Source organism: Cavia porcellus, unplaced genomic scaffold, assembly GCF_034190915.1.
Source record: "Cavia porcellus strain 051 isolate PalLab524CR breed Dunkin Hartley unplaced genomic scaffold, mCavPor4.1 scaffold_4, whole genome shotgun sequence".
Classification (NCBI taxonomy): domain Eukaryota; kingdom Metazoa; phylum Chordata; class Mammalia; order Rodentia; family Caviidae; genus Cavia; species Cavia porcellus.
The window spans coordinates 118,791,069-118,806,539 of NW_026947487.1; the positions used below are offsets into that span (position 1 = coordinate 118,791,069).

The following is a 15,471-nucleotide window of genomic DNA, read 5'->3' on the forward strand; positions in this document are numbered from 1 at the left end:
GGGCTCGGCCTGGTCTCACCTCTCACCCGTGTGCACACACACTCACCCGCACAGCCTCGGCACACACCTGTGTTGCTTGCCCTGACTGCACATCCACCTGCTTTCAGAAACTTACACCTGATGGAAAGGTTGAATTTGGTTCACGCACAAAGCCCAGCCCGGAGGACTCACACCCGGTGCCTCGGGGCAGGTCCATGGAGAGGGCGAGCAGGGCCATCCTCAGGACCTCCTGGGGACGATCACTGTGCCCTGGGCGCCCTGACACAGTCGCCTCTCTTGCTGTTTTGGTGTGAAATACAGGTGGAGAGATGCATTTCAGCCCAGGTCTGGTGAGTATTTCTTCTCCAGCTCTTAAACACCAGAGCCCACGCCGGGTGAGAGCATATACAAGGAAGGTCTGGCCACGCGACCTGAGTGTGTACCATGGCTGTGTACAAACACCTGCCAGAGCGGAGTGTGAAAAAGTGTGCAAACACCTCAGTTGTGGGGTCCCCTCCTCCTTTCCATTCACTCCAAAACCAAGGCTCACAATCGTGACACAAATGAACTGCTTTTATCTTTTAAAAGTTTTAATTCCTTAACTAACACATGTTTATTATGAGAAAATTTTTAAATGCAGATAAACAAAAAGAGGCAGAAAATGCCCACACTCCTAGGATACTGGTATGGAGCCCCGGACTCCCCGACTGGCGTTTTAGGGCACAATTCCCCTGCACACCCCGCAGGCTGGCCGCCCCTCACACGCCCTCACAGGCTGTGTCAGTTACCGGTCACCAGGTCCCCACAATCTCTCTGCCACACAGCGGCTCCCCCCACCTCCTGCTCTGGTGTCCCAAGTTCATCTGTGTCTCTGAGTGACTCCACCATGGGCACCCCTATTGCTAAAATTTCTCACCTACAAACAACTAGATTGTAAGATTAACCTCATGACGCCTTCCTGTGAAGCAGGCTCGGCCACGCGGGTCCGTAAGGGACTCAGCAAGAAGACAAAGCACACCTTCCCGTGAGCCAGCGGGTAGGAGGCTGGGCAATCAGAGGCACATCATCTACACCCCTGCCCCAGGCCGCAGTAAGCAACTGGGGGTTCTGGGGACTCTGGGTGATGTGCTAGCAGCGGGGGTGAAAGGAACAGCTCACACTCTACTGCGCTGGCCTGCAGGGTCAGCTGGTCTGGCTTCTGCCTGCAGGATGCAGTGTACACCGTGCCAGCTGTGCAGGATTCCTCCTGTCTGTGGCTGAAGTCCACTCACTGGGCTGCTCTGTTTCACTGCTTAGCTTTGCGCCTGTGTCCAGCGGCCTGAGCAACCTACTTTGAAGACAGCAGTGTGCAGTATGACAAGCATCGTTAAGTCCCTGTCGGCTTATTTAGAGCCTCTATGTAGCTGTGGCTTTCCATTGCCATTTTGCTTTTGTTTGTTTTTAGGTGTGTTTGCTTCTTGATGTATCTGTGTTTTCTTTTTTCTCTTTAAAAAAATAAAAACTAAATAAAATTAACCTTGCTCCAAATATCCCAAATGCTAAAGAGCAGGAATTAGGAAAGATGGAATTAATTACATAATTGCTCTTTGGTCTGACACACCGTCTCATCGCACAGGGCCACGCAGTAGGGCAGCTACACTGGCACTTCTCGCTGAGCCCGCAGCCCAACCAATGCCTTAGTAGGACCCTGGCCGGGGACCGTGCGGCTCCACGTTCCAACTCTGGCACCCCAAAAACCCCAACAGGAAGTCCCGCCCACCAGACGTCCTGCGCACAGAAAGTCCCGCCCACCAGACATCCTGCGCACAGGAAGTCCCGCCCCCAAACCACAGCATGTAAGATGGCCACACGTGGCACCTGAGCAGGCAACTGAGATGGGCTGAAAATGTAAAATACCTGCCTGACCAGGCAGCTGCTTTTTAGGTTAATTTGGATGCGTTGGGTAAAGTACTTTGAAAACTACCTGTCTACCAGCTTCTTTCTGGGACATGGTTGCTGGAAAATTGGGAATGACGCAAGTGTCTTGACTTACATTTGCTGGACACCCTGATCTAACCCTTTTTTTTTTTTTTAACATACACAGGATGATTTACGCCTTCCATGGAGCACTGGCTTTCCTTGCTGCCTTTGATCTCACAACCCTGGGAGGTTAAAAGGCTCTCATTTGCATTTTATGGGAGAGACTGCAGACTCACCCCAGTCTCTGGGAGCCCTGCTTGGAGCAGCAGACCTCTGGAGAGCCAGCCTGTGGTCCTCAGAGAGCCCGTCCACCCGCCTGATGGCAGCTGGGGCCCCTTGCATTCCAGCCAGGCTGCCGGGCTTTGAAGTGCACCCAGCTTTGGAGCCTTGCAGGAGTCTGGACTCCAAGGGCCGCCTGGCTCTGATCCCACAAGACCAGGACAACTGGGAAGAGGGAAGCGGCTTCCTCCCACCCCGCAGCCCTCCTGTCCTGAGTCCGGGTCCTCCAGGCCCCACCCCACCACCCTCGCTGGTCCCGCCTGCCCAGGAGATTAGGGCCAGGAAAGAGGAGGCTGCCTCTCTGCTCCCGCGGAGCTGTTTCCATTAGGCCTCTGTTGACAGGAACATGTCACTTCGGAAGATGGATGCTGGCTTTGTCCCATAAGTCCTGAGACCTCAGAGCCAGAGGTGGCCCTGAAAGGCCTTTTCTCAGTAAATTACTGCATTTATTTAGCCCTTGAAGGGATGTATACAGAGCCAGCCTGTGCACTGAGGTGGCCGCCACAGCCACTTCTTCCTGGACAGTCTTCGGGTGGGGTGGGGCTGCCCCAAAAAAGGCAGCCCAGAGGGCCAACCCGGCTGAGTCCCTAGGTCCCCGCTTTGGGGCATTTGCTTAGGAATGAGAAGCATATTCGATTACTCTGTGCTCTGCTCAGTCCACACAGTGTCAATGGCACACTTTAAGTTAGCTGTGGACCAACCTGTGGGGCAGGGGACTCAGGCCAGGGTGGCCCCACGTGGCACCCTGTGTGTGCTCTGGGTGGGACCTCTAGCTACGCTTTGCCAGGGGCCCACCGTATGCCTGGCATGGTGCTCAGGGCAGCCCCTCGGCTGAGATTCACCCAGTCAGGAAACAGGTAGGAGACCCCAGGCACAGTGGCCTCCGAGCTGGAAGGGGACTGCAGCCCGGCAGCTGGTGACCAGGGAGCTGCATGGCAGGCCTCTACACTGTGTCAGCTGGCGGAGAAGCAGTGCCTTGGGTAGTGAAGCCACTTGTAATCCCAACACTGGGAGGCTGAAGCAGGAGGGTTGATTGTTTGGGCCCAGCGCAGGCAACTCAGTAACTTAGTGAGATGCTGTCTCAAAATTTTAAAAACATGCAGAAGGGCTGGAGGTGTAGCTCAGTGCAAAGGCCCTGAGTTCAACACCTGGTACTTAGGAAGAAAGGAAAAAAGAAGGGAAGGGAGGGGAGGGAAAGGGAGGGGAGGGGAGGGGAGGGGAGGGGAGGGGAGGGGAAGAAGGCAGGATAGCTTCTCAGCTAAGGAGCGGACACCCCTGCTCCCAGGCAGGAGTGGGACCCATGCACCCCAGCCCCTCTTCAGATCACTGCACCCAGCAGGAACCAGAAATCCCGCCGAATTCCCAGGACAGAAAACAGCACTCAGCAAAGGTGTGGACACAAATATTCCCAGCACCACCTGGACCAGCAGCCCAGTGGCAGCAGCCAGCAGGAACCCACTCTGGGCGGATGGACAGACCCGGAGGGGTCACACGATGGCAGAGTCAGAAGGGAATTCTGGGTGCACACAGCGTGAAGGAGGCTTTCAAACACCGGGGAAGTGAAGGAGCCACAAAAAAGATTCTGCGTTACGTAACTGCGCTTGTGTAAAATGTCCAGAGCAGGCCTTTCCACAGCAAGGAAGAGGACAGGTGGTCCCGAGGCTGGGAGGCGAGCGGCAGAGTGACCACGGGCTGCAGGCTTGCTTCAGGGACGACGCAGAGGCTACGGCTCAGGGCAGCTGCTCAGCGCCAGCACCCACTCTGCTGTCAAGCAGCTCACGGCACGCACGTCCTCTCCTCCTTAACAAACACAAATAAAACCAAACTGTCCCCCTGGGCCGGGCTGCAGGTCTCCCACAGGAGCCCCCGCACGCTGCCTTCTGCTGTGCCCGGGGCTCGGGGCTCGGCTTCCTCCTGATGTTCTGTGGCCGCTGCACTGGGGACACTTCTGACCGACAGGTGCGGCCTGGCTGTGGAACTCAGTTTTGGCTGAAGCCAGGGCTCCCTGTGCCACCGCCAGCTGTGGGCACGGCCGTGGTTCCCCGCGGACGGCAGCAGGATGAGCTCCGCTGACCTGGGCTTCTCCAGCTGCAGGAGTCTGCGGCCAGCCACTTCCCTTCCCCCAGCAGCGGGCTCTCCGATGCCCCTTCCCCTCCGCCCATTCCCCATTAGGCTTGACAGCAAATTCCAGCAGGCGGCAGAGATTGATGAGGGGGCACTGGCCGGCCCGTGCCTGGAGCTGCACAGGGAACGGGATGCTTCGCAGGAAGAGTGCCCGAGTCTCCACGCTCCTAAAAGCCAGAGGCTGCGGGCACTCTTCCATTAACGGATTCAGAGACCCCTTAGAGGACCCCAAGCAAAAGGAAGGCATTGGAGAGCAAAGGCAGCTACTGCCCAACCAAACTCATGACCGCAGTCCTCTACTCCTTGAAATGGCCAGAAAATAGTTAAAGTCACAATGCCCGGTGTTTGCAAACCGAAGAGACACAAGTGCTGGTTGCCATGCCCTCAGAGAGCTCGCTGGATCACACCGTTTCCTGGCTGGGCTGGTGATCGATGCCAGGGGTTTGGAAAGCTTCGCACCCTTTGATCTCTAACTGTTCTATTTGGAACTCACCGAAGGAAATAAACAGCCTCGTTCACACGGTTTCCGTGGAAGGGTTTGCATCTGCCGTTATTTATGGAGGGAAATTTCAGCACAGCTCAGTGCCCAGCATCGCTGGCTTCAAGAACGGTTCCGAGCCCTCCACTGGGAGCTCTCGCCCTGGGTGCTGTCCTCCGGCACAATCGCCTTCTGTTTGTCTGGATTTTGCCTCCCTGTGTCCACGATAGGATGCCAGGTTTTTAGTTTGAAAGTGTGTATGTTCTCAAATTATATGCAAAGCAGCAGAAGCATTCCACTGTAAGACAGTGAGAGGAAAATCACACTCCTGCACTACGCATGCAGTAATTCAACTATAATTCAGACACAGCAAACACAAAAGTAGAGAAAGCAGCTAATCCCACAATGGCAGGGTTACGGGTCAGGAGTAAGCAGCACCTCTGCATTTCCCATTTTTAGAGAAGCTTCCTCAGCATCCTAGGGAATGTGTCCGTTATTAACAAATATGTTGCGTATTTCACAATTGAAATAAACATGTTTGTGTTTTAGACGCTTCACCCAGCCTCGCCGGGAAAATGGAGACAGCCCCGCCCTGCCCTCGTGGCCTTTCCAAGTCCGGAGTGTCCCAGTGACGGAGGGCTCGTGGGGAGAGCAGGGACCGGGTTCCTCTTGGGGGAAGTGGTCCGATCCCCGCTCCTGTGTGTGAGGACAGAGACACAGTCCCTACCGTGCCCCCTGGAAAGCTCTGGCACCAACTTTCCGTCTGTCCCGACTCCCCACATCAAATTGCCCTCTCTGTGCCTCAGTTTACCTCGCTGTGCAACGAGGGGTCTCCAGGCCTGAGTTTCCATCACCCCTGCCACTCCCACACTGTCAAAATCATCAGATTCCTGGCATAGATATCTGCTTTCCGGGGATTATCCACCGATGGCTTGATCCCTTTGATTGCTTTAATTCAGTGTTACGCAGGAGAACTTTGATGGCCCTTACAAAGGCAGAAGACTCGCTGGGCAGAAATAAACTCGAGGAAAACAAAAGCATGTTATTGGCTTCCAGTGTCACTGTAGCCTGACTCCCAGGGCCTGGCTTGCTAGAAAGGTGTCAAGACGGGACAGCCCCAGAAGGACCTTTATCTTTCATGTGATTGGAGGGGGCAAGGAGAAGGGAAAGAGAGCTAACAGTCTCGCTGACAGCCAGCGCAGGGAGCTGGGATGTCCTGTGCCGACAGCAGACAGCCCAGGCACCTGGCCTGGCCGCCCTGCTCCCCAGCCCTCCATTCCTATTCCGCAGCAGCAGCAGCGGGCGGCGGCAGCAGGCGGCGTGGTTTTCATCAGGTCCCAGAACAATAGAGGTGTTAAGCTGTTTGTTATTTCAAGTCAGCAGAATTAGCAAGGACTTCATGCCCCTGCTCAGACCTACACCAGCCTCAGAAACCCGGCCTCTAAGTTAAGTGATGCAGATTGTTGTGCAATCTCCTGTTAGCCGGGACATTCTTAACCACTGAAAAGTCGCAGGCCACGGCGAAGGGGCAGAGGGAGCCCAGGGACCCCAAGAGCAGAAGCCAAGACTAGAAGCCAGCAGGAGCTGAGCTCAACCTAATTGCTTGGCCCGGACAGGATGCTGGACACCTGTCACCTTGTGTCGCCTCGTCCCCACTGCAGCCCTGCAGCTGGAGCTCAGGAAGGTGGGCTCTGTGGGGAAGCACTGCCCACATCAGACGCTGGGGGTGCAGCCCTGAGCCCCGCCACCGAGCCAGCCACCTTATGGGACGGACACCCTGGGGTGAGCACACAGCAATTCGTGATGTGGCACCCAGGTGCCGCCTCCCTGAGGAAATTAGCAAGCCGGGGGAGCGGAGGCTGGCTCTGGAGACGAGTTTCCCATCAGTGCCATGGTCTTATGTCATGCCACAGCCATGCACAGTGTCACCAGGGGCAAATTCAGTGAGGGGGACACGAGAGCCCCTGTCACTCTCCTACCCACTTCTACGTCGGGGCCAATGCTGAGCCCATCCTGGTGCTCTCCAGCTGTGTGCTTCTGGGCAGGCCATCAGCAATGGGCACAAAATCACCGCCTGACCCTGAGGGCTGTGGTCACGCAGGGGACGGAGCCAGGAAGCCACCTGCTTAGCCCCATGAAGGTCAGCTCTCCTGCAGAGGAGGCAGCCAGGCCGTGTCTCGGCCTCTCTGGGTTTTTAGGTTTGGTCTTCCGTTCTGCCCTCTGCGTTTACCGAATAAGAGAAGCCACGTGTGGAGGAGATGGGGAGCAGGGGTCCCAATCTTACTGTGCATGTGCCCAGTAACCAGGGCTGTCCACTGGTCCTCCAGACCTGAGTGGCCAGGGACAGGGCAGGCGCAGGCATCTCAGGAGTTTCTCTTTCATTATGAACTACGCACTGTCAGTCTAAAATCAGAGTCCCGATGCTTGGGTCCAGGTCATCTGTGCTCGCCTGTACAGGAAGTCGGACAGAGCAGCCAGCTTGGAGAGAGGTCTCTGCATGGCCAGAGCTAAGGGAGACTGTGTGAAATGGGACCTCAGATAGCTGAACCTCCAGGCTGCGGGCAGGCAGCCTTTGCTGTAAGCGCTCTCTAGGGCTGGGGACAGTAAAGGACACCCAGGCAGACGCCTAGGGAGACAGCAGGAGCCAGCACTATCTGCAGCAGAAGAGAGGAACCAAATGGCACAGGGACAGTCACACCTGCCCTGGAGCCCGGAGCCCGGCAGACCCATCCATCTTCCGTCCTGGTGCCACCACTCTCCCTCTCCAGATCTCCCTCCACAAAGGGCCCGCCCTCTGGAGCCTCCCTGGCGTGTGTCCCCTCCGCCCTGCCACCGCCCCATCCTGAGTCCCAGGCAGGCTGCATGGGGTCCTGCAGATACGGGCGGGCGGCCTCCTTCCGGCCTGGGCCCATCCTTTGATGCCAGAGGTGTAAGGTTGCGGCCGGGAGTGGTGCAGCGCAGGCTCCTTGGTGGCTGCTGATTGATTGCAGCAGCTCTGGGGCCTCCAGCTGCAGGCCGGGGGCCGGGGGAGGGGTGGCGACACACAGGGCGCCCACCCACCTGCAGCTCCCACCAAGGTCCACCCGCGCCCGCCGGGTCTGTAGGGTCCCCCAGCCTGACAAGGACCTCACAAGTTCCCTGCTGTTTCATGCAGACTCACCTGGGAAGCAGAGCGACCAGAGCGTCAGTCACTGGGAATTGCAGGCCTGGTGCTGGACCCCAAGCCGTCCACTTCCTGACCTTCCTGGAGGACCCTGTCCCTCTAGGCGGCATGCACAGGGTTAAGAGCTCTGCTAGGATGGGGGCTGTGGTCCCCAGGAACTGCAGATGACTTGAGGCTACACCTGGATGGCACCTGGCCCCCAGAGGGCGCTTCACAGAGGCCAGCATGGCCAGTCCCTGAGCTCTGCCTGCGGCCACCAAGCCCTAGAGGTGCTGCCCATGGAGGCTTCTCCAGAAGGGGTCAGCCTGCCTCTCGGAAGTCCGAGTTAGAAAGCAAACAGCCCACCATCAGTGGTGAGACACAGCTCCCAGGCAGGCCCCCAGGGACAGAGGAGGGGAGCTGGCACTGACGGGTTAGGTCCAGCACGGCCGGTCAGCGGGTCCAGGGCTGAGTCGCCCAACGATGCGGGTGAGAAGTGAATAAAACATGTCAGCTTGGTTTTTGTCTTTGTAAAAGCGTCCGAGGTTTTATTTTGTTATTTTACTTTAGAAAGCACCAGGAATTGAAGCCGGGGTCCTGTACCACTGGGCTACAGCCCCAAGTCTTTGTGCTTTTTATCATGAGACAAGGTTTTGCTAAGGCACTAAGCTGTCCAGGCTGGGCTCAAGCTTGCAGTCCTCCTGCCTCAGCCTCCCTAAGCACCAGGATTATAAGTGTGTGCCGGCACACCCGCTTCAGCTCTTGGTCTCCGGACGCCGTCACTGGCTGCACGCGGGCTGGGCAGGGCTCTGCACTAGCATGCAGAAGCCTGAGAGAGTCTGCTTTGCTCCCACATCCGGAAGGGCCTGCTGCGTACAAAGCAGGCTGCGGCAGCCGTGTGGGGACACGGCACACCCAGCAAGGACGTCGCCTTCCTCCTTCAAACGGAGAAGTCACGCTGAGCCCGCGGACACAAATGTCCACTCCCTGGCCTCTGAGGAGCCCGGAGACCCCAGCTCTGAATGGAGAAGTGTGCACAGGGGCGGGATTTCATATCCCAAGTGGTATTTTTCCCCTTTGGAGCCTAGACATCCACGTTCTTTACATAGAATTCAGTGTGTAAATTAGCACAGTCGTCAGCAAGCGGGCTTAGGTTTGGCCGGAGCTCAGGTCAGGGCCGTCCCGCGGCACAGAGGTGGGCACACTCAGCCCATGCGTGGCCTTCTCGGCTCCAGCGGTCCGCATGCCCCCTGCCCGCCCAGTTACAAATAAACATCATGGCCTGGGCTTGTGTGGATTATGTCGCATTAACAGTTCAAAAAGCTACCTGGGACGCACCCTGCTTTCATTTCATACGTGCGGGGAACAGTGCCATGAGAGGAGAGAACCGTGCTTTCCCCGCTGGGGCGAAGCCCAGCGCTGCCAGGCAGCCTCAGACACGCCCTGGCCGCGTCTCCAGTGTCGGGTCCAAATGGCCCTTGCTGCTGAGGACCTATTAAACCAGCTTTATTAATAAGGCTCCGTTAGTCGGCTCCCATTTTATTTGCTGTCATCAGCAACCATTTGATCCTGCTTCATTTCGGGCTGAAGAATGTTTTCTCTGTGCCGGGCCCAGAGGCGGGGAAGAGACTGTCTGGGCTCCACGGGCCCTGCTGGCCCACACCGAGGGTGGACACCGAGGGCGGACGGCAGAAGAGCCTGTCCGGCTCCTGCCTGGGCCACGTTTATGGTGTTTACACCGCCTGTCCACACGTTTGTCTGCCTGAAGCCTGACCATTCCAGGGTTTTATTTTTTAAGTGGAGCCCCAGTGCATGGAGGAATTGCCCGGGAGGGCCCTGTTCTGCCGTCCACACTCGGCCTCGGGCTTCCCGGCCATCACCCGCACCAGACGTAAAGCCACTGTCATCGGCGGCCAAGCCGCAGCAGGGAGCACGCAGTCCGTGTCACAGCGGGAATGCTCCTGTCCTTCCTGTTGACTCTGGGGACCCCTCCTTACACTTCTTTTGGTTGCTTTTCGGTTGCTTGCTATTGTTATAATTTTACTAACAGAATTTTAAAAACCCAAACTGGAATCCTGTCCTCCCACACACCTTCACAAACAGCCCCATCAGGTCCCTGGCCCAGGCCCCTCTCGGGATCATAAAGCCATTGGGAGCATCATAAACACCCCAGCTTCACTGCCCAGGGCGGGAAGTGGCCAGGGACGGGGCAGCCCTGCAAAGGGGCCCTGCTCCCCGCCCAGGAGCAGAGCGCGGATGAGGCAGAGCCTGCGCCTGCTTTATGGCCCGGCGGTGGCGGAGGGAGGACGCGCTCCCTGCAGCCCGCACAGCCCTTCGGCCGGCTCGGTGTTTACAGCGGGTGATTTACAGCGCCCAGGTGTTGGGAGCGCTGGCTCGGAGCTGACCAGACGGCCCTGCAGTGACTGTGCCCGTCTAGGCATTTTTCTGTTCATTAGCTGTTTGGGGATCAGCAAGACATTTTATTTAGAAGATAAAAAATAAAAAAGCCAGGCTCCCCGAGCAGGTTCCTCTCCTGAGATCCTGGGACCTGCTGAGCCCCACCAGGGGAAATGCGCTGGTGGTTACTGAAGCTGCCTCAGCTCCTCAGGCTGCCTCCCCTGCAGCTCCCGGGGCTTCCAGGGTCCCCGCTGGGCAGCGGCTTTGTGAGTGAGTGAAATTCAGGCTTCTCAGGTGCACGGAACAGCTGGGGGAGCAGCGGCAGCAGCATGGGGCGCCCCTCCCTCGCCACCTCTTAGCAGCCCGAGCCCAGCAGCGCCTTGCAGGAGCGTCATCCAGAGAAACAGCTCCCGTCAGGTCACTCACAGAGCAGCGCAGCGCAGGTGACACTGTGACCTTCGGAGGGTCTCTGAGACCCAGGCTGGGGTGGGGCAGCCTGGCACGGTCCCAGCCCCAGGTGAAAATGGGTTTGATAAAAGGAAGCCTGAAAATCTGTTTTGTCCTGCTCATCCCCGCTCCAGGGAAAGGAGTCCGGGCCTTACTGTGTGTCCCGTTTTATACTTGTGAGATCTTTCCTCCAGCCACTTCTGATGCTGATGAAAAAGAAAATAAATGTATCCTTGCCTCATCGAACTATACATTATATTCGTGGGGGAGATGGGGGTTCTTGTAGGGAAATGGGAAGCGATTCTTTGTGTAACTTTTTCCTGATCCCCGAATTTTGGGAGTGATTTTACAAGCTCAGCTCATCTCAGCTGATTTTAAAAACTCACTTCAACTTAGCTGGTTTTCACTCCTTGATGAAATTCTCCAACAATTGTCTTTGCAGGATCTGCAGACATAAAGCATTTGGCTAAACACGATTGAGCTGAAATACAGGAGCCGCTCCGCAGTTTTAGGAAATGACAGGATTGCTTTGCTTTGAATCCTGTGTTTGAAATAATCTTTTAAGGCAGCGATTTGAAGGTTGGCAAATTCACTCAAAAAGCATTCAAACCTCCCTGTCTGTGTTCCTGTTTCCTGGGCTATAAACACACACTTCTCCCCCGCGTAGAAATAAATTTCACTGAGTTGCCATGTTACGCCAGGGAAGCTAGAGCAATCGGTGAAAACCAGCAGTCCCGGGCCAGGGGAAAATATTCCAGCACTAAAGCAGAAACTTATTTCCAAACGTCGGGCTGACACTTTAGGCGGGATGGTGGGCTCCAGACACAGGTGATGCGGGAAGCCTTTGGGTCACTGGACTCGCACTGGGCGTCCTCTCAGGCCTGATGTCTAGGGGACCCCGAGAAGGAGCCTGGGCTGGAGCGAGCCGCTCCTGTCCTTGTTACCCAGGGGATCTCTGTGGGGATCTCTAATTTGAACCTGACTAAGTGGCTCAGCAGACATGTGTCTGTGGGTACAGATCTGCAAGAATGGGGGTGACCATAGTCCATCAGAAAGAATCTGAAAGCTGGGATTCTCAGATGCAGGCCATGGTGCTGGGCCGCGGGAACCCAGCAGTGCAAACTGCCGGCCCCTCTCCTGCAGCCTCTGTTGGAGCTGTCCCAGAAAAGCAGGTGAGTATGAAAGCTTAAAAAAATTCTAAATAACAAGAGAGGGATAAAAATTAATGTCACTCGTGCAGCCTGCACATTAAAAGGTAAGAGCCAGTTAGCCACGGCCTGGTAAATGGCTAAACAGATTAGCAGCCTTACTTTCCAACATATAAACATCTGAAACCCGTTTCCTGTTTAAGAAAAAAAAGGCTAGGTGGATGACCCCGGGCACTTTTTTTTTTTTTTTTTTTTTTTTTTTTTTTTTGATTAACAAATGCGAATTGTACATCACGGTGGAAAAAAAATGATCCACGCTTGGTGGTCTTTCGAGAGTCTGTATATGGGAGAGAGAGAGAAAATACAAAAATAAACGTTACCTTCTCACTTTCAGGGTGGGCAATGCCATTTCCACAGCCGTGCGGGGCTCTGGTAAGTGTCACAGCTGTCACGGCAGACAGAATCCCCATGGTCTGTGCGCCTCCGCGGGTCCGCAGGAAAACATTCCTCGCATTCCTGACGCAGGGTCCTATCTGCAGGCCTTGGACTCGGCCCTCGGGCTCTGTCCCCCGGCAAGTGGCCTAGGCCACGGCCACCGCTCCTTCCCAGCCGGCCCTGCGGGAGAGGGAGCACAGGGAGTGACCGCGGCCGGCCGGCGGAGGACGAGGAAGCAGGCGTGCGGATGCTTGGCCGCCCGGGCCACCGGAGCACCAGCTGCAACGTGTTGCCCCGGAGGAGGCTCGGGCTTCTGGCACTTTCTGACAAGAGCATTTTATAGGGTTTGGGCTATGATTTGATACTGGACGTTGGGGACTCCGATTTTATGTTTCCAAGGGTGACAGCAGCAGCTGGCACCTTTAAGAAATGCGTGTGTCCCTTCTTCCCAAGGGCTCCACAATAAGAGCTATTTATGTCGAGCACCTTATAAGGGAAGGATTTAGCCTGCATGTCAATACAACATATAATACTTTTTATATTTAGGTAGGAGCAAAATCCATTATTAACCATACCTGTGATTTCGGCTTGAACTATGAGATACACAGGGCTTTACCGCATGCAGAGGAAGCCGTGCCTGCTTCAATTTACAAGTTCGTGCAGGGACGTTTTCCCGTGTTACTTCTGTATAACAAGCAGACACCAGTGCCTCATGTACCCAGGTCCTTCCCCTGGCAAGTGGACGCTATCTGCTGTTTGATCTGATTTCTGTGACTTTCGAGCGAGCCGTAAGAAGCACCCCGGCCGCTCTAAACTGGTGCTGTCTTTATTTTTCCAAGAACGGTTTTGGTTCTGGTGAGTAACAGACTGGCCAGGACTTTGTGATAATGTGGCCGATTCCTGGCTCACTCGGAGAGAAGCCACAGCAGCGGGTGGTGGAGGAGCTCAGCCCAGCCAGGGCTCCCTGTGATACCACGCCAGTGTCCCTGGAGGAGCCAGCCCACCACCAGCTGGACCCTGCTGCTCGCCACACTGGGCGCTCGGAGTCAGCCTGCGCGGTGTCCTGCAAGCTGTGAGATCAGCGCCCAGCCGGTTGCTTCTTATCTCCTTGGCTCAGACAAAGAGCAGAGCCACCGCAGACCCCAATTAGCGAGGCCACGGGTTCCCACACCACAAGTGCGGCTCTGCGCCTCACCCCTCCCTGACACAGTGGACAGTGTGGCCAGGGGTTCATGAGGAAGCCTGTGGGGCGGTGGTGGGAACGGTCATCGGGTGGCCTGCGCCGAGCCTGGCCCCTGCCTCCTACTGCCAAGGAGCAGAGGGACAGACCGTACCACATGCAGGCCTGCTGGGACCCGCGGCTCTCCAGAGCGCGGGCGAGCTTCCTTGGCCCTGGAGCCGTGACACCAATGGGGCAGCTGCTGGGCAGAGGACACTTTGAAAACTAGCTTAATCATGAGGCTTCTCCCTCCTCCTCTTAGTCAGAAAACTGTCCCAGCTGCCACAGAGGGCAATTTCCTTTCCTTTTACAGTGGAGGGATCCCAAAGTTTAGCGTCTTCTCCTGTTGCCGCCCATCCCAGCCTGTGTAGGGAAGATCTGTGTTCTGCCAGCTGCAGAGCAATGGCCCATCCAGATCTCTCTCGTCGCCTGAGATTGTTATCCGAGAGCCCCAGCTCCTGCCAGGACCACCACTGGCCGTGGGGTCCGTCCGCACCACCTCCCTGGGCACTGTCCCCATCTCCTCCCCTGATGCTGACACCACAGACACCAAGTCCCAGCCCTGTAGGCACCTCACGCTCTGAGGGCACTGAGGCAGGGAGAGGTCAGCGTGCTGATGACCAGGCTCCTGGGAAGGCCAGGCTGTCTGCAGAGACAGAGGGGTGACTGTGGCCCCAGGCAAAAAAGCTGTGGCCAGGTGGGTTGAGGGGACCCACCTCTGCTGCCTGGGGAGTTCCTGCACCGCCCTGCACCTCTGTTTTTCGGTCTGTAAGATGGGCTTGCGCTGTTCCCTCTAGGATCTGTCATCATGATTGCATTAAACAGGAAGTGCTCAGAAGAGCCAGGCTCTGAGGCCAGGGACGCCGCTCCTGATCGCTGACTGGCTGCTGGATGGCAGGCCTTGCTCCAGAGTTCATCTGGGAACTCTGGCCACATTCTCAAATGCTGGGGTGGAGAAGCTGTTGGGGAGTCCCCTGGGATTCCCAGCAGCCATGGCTCAGCCAGGCAGATGCCAGCCAGGAGGGTAGCCACAACCTGAGGGGGGCTGCAGATACCCTACATTGCCCGGGGCCTCCGAAAGGTCCTGTCACGCTCTACCATTTGTGTGGCACAAGGGGTCCACCGTTGGCCACCACCCTGGCCATCTCGGACAGCAAAGCCCTCCAAGGGCCCCTTCTCCACCTGTCTCAGTCCCTCTGGGTGGCACACGGGTGTTGCACAACCAGCTGCTGGGTCAACAAGCAGCCCGGGGCCCCTAAGCCAGCTCTGCAGCATCCTGGCCAGTGCCTGGCCGGCCACAGGAGCTGGGCAGCCGGGTTGTGGGGCCTTGAGAGCCAGTGTCCAGCAGGCCCAGGGCAAACCCGGGTTCTGCTCCTAAGGGCTGTGCTCACCATCTCGAGCCCCGGTCTCCCTGTCCAGGAGAAGGACAGCAGTGCACCAAGCACCAGCCCACAGTTCACAGGACCCCGGGCACCGTGCCACCGGCAGCCCCAGTTACCGCAAAGTAACTGTGGTGTTGGGACAGAAACTGCATTTTTAAAATGAGGCGACAACCCCAGAATAAGAACCTAACCCTAATGGAAAGAAACACCGCTCCCCAGGGCACCTTGATATTTCCAGGGCCCACACAGGGACCCCAGCTATCTGCAAATGCAAAGCCTTGAGGAGCACAGGGACTGCGGGGGGTTTCTGCGGTGTCCCCTTTTTGACCAGCATCTCACCCCTTTCCCCCTGACTTTCTCACCTTGGGCCACACCAGGGTCCCCCCTGGACTCTGTCCTTCATGCCTCCCTGCCCCTGAACACTGATGTCCTTCAGTCTGTCCCTGTGACAGGAGTGGCCTGGCCATTACGCTTTTCCGCAT

General features: G+C 56.7%; 1 long non-coding RNA gene across 1 annotated transcript; it reads right to left on the reverse strand.

Annotated features, from left to right (window-relative positions):
• Positions 1–554: 554 nt before the first annotated feature.
• LOC134475823 (uncharacterized) lies at positions 555–9,124 on the reverse strand. Its single transcript, XR_010047089.1, has 3 exons — positions 5,631–9,124; positions 4,835–5,117; positions 555–4,017 (listed from the first exon to the last, which is right to left on the reverse strand). It is a non-coding gene; the product is annotated as an uncharacterized LOC134475823 (long non-coding RNA).
• Positions 9,125–15,471: the final 6,347 nt, after the last annotated feature.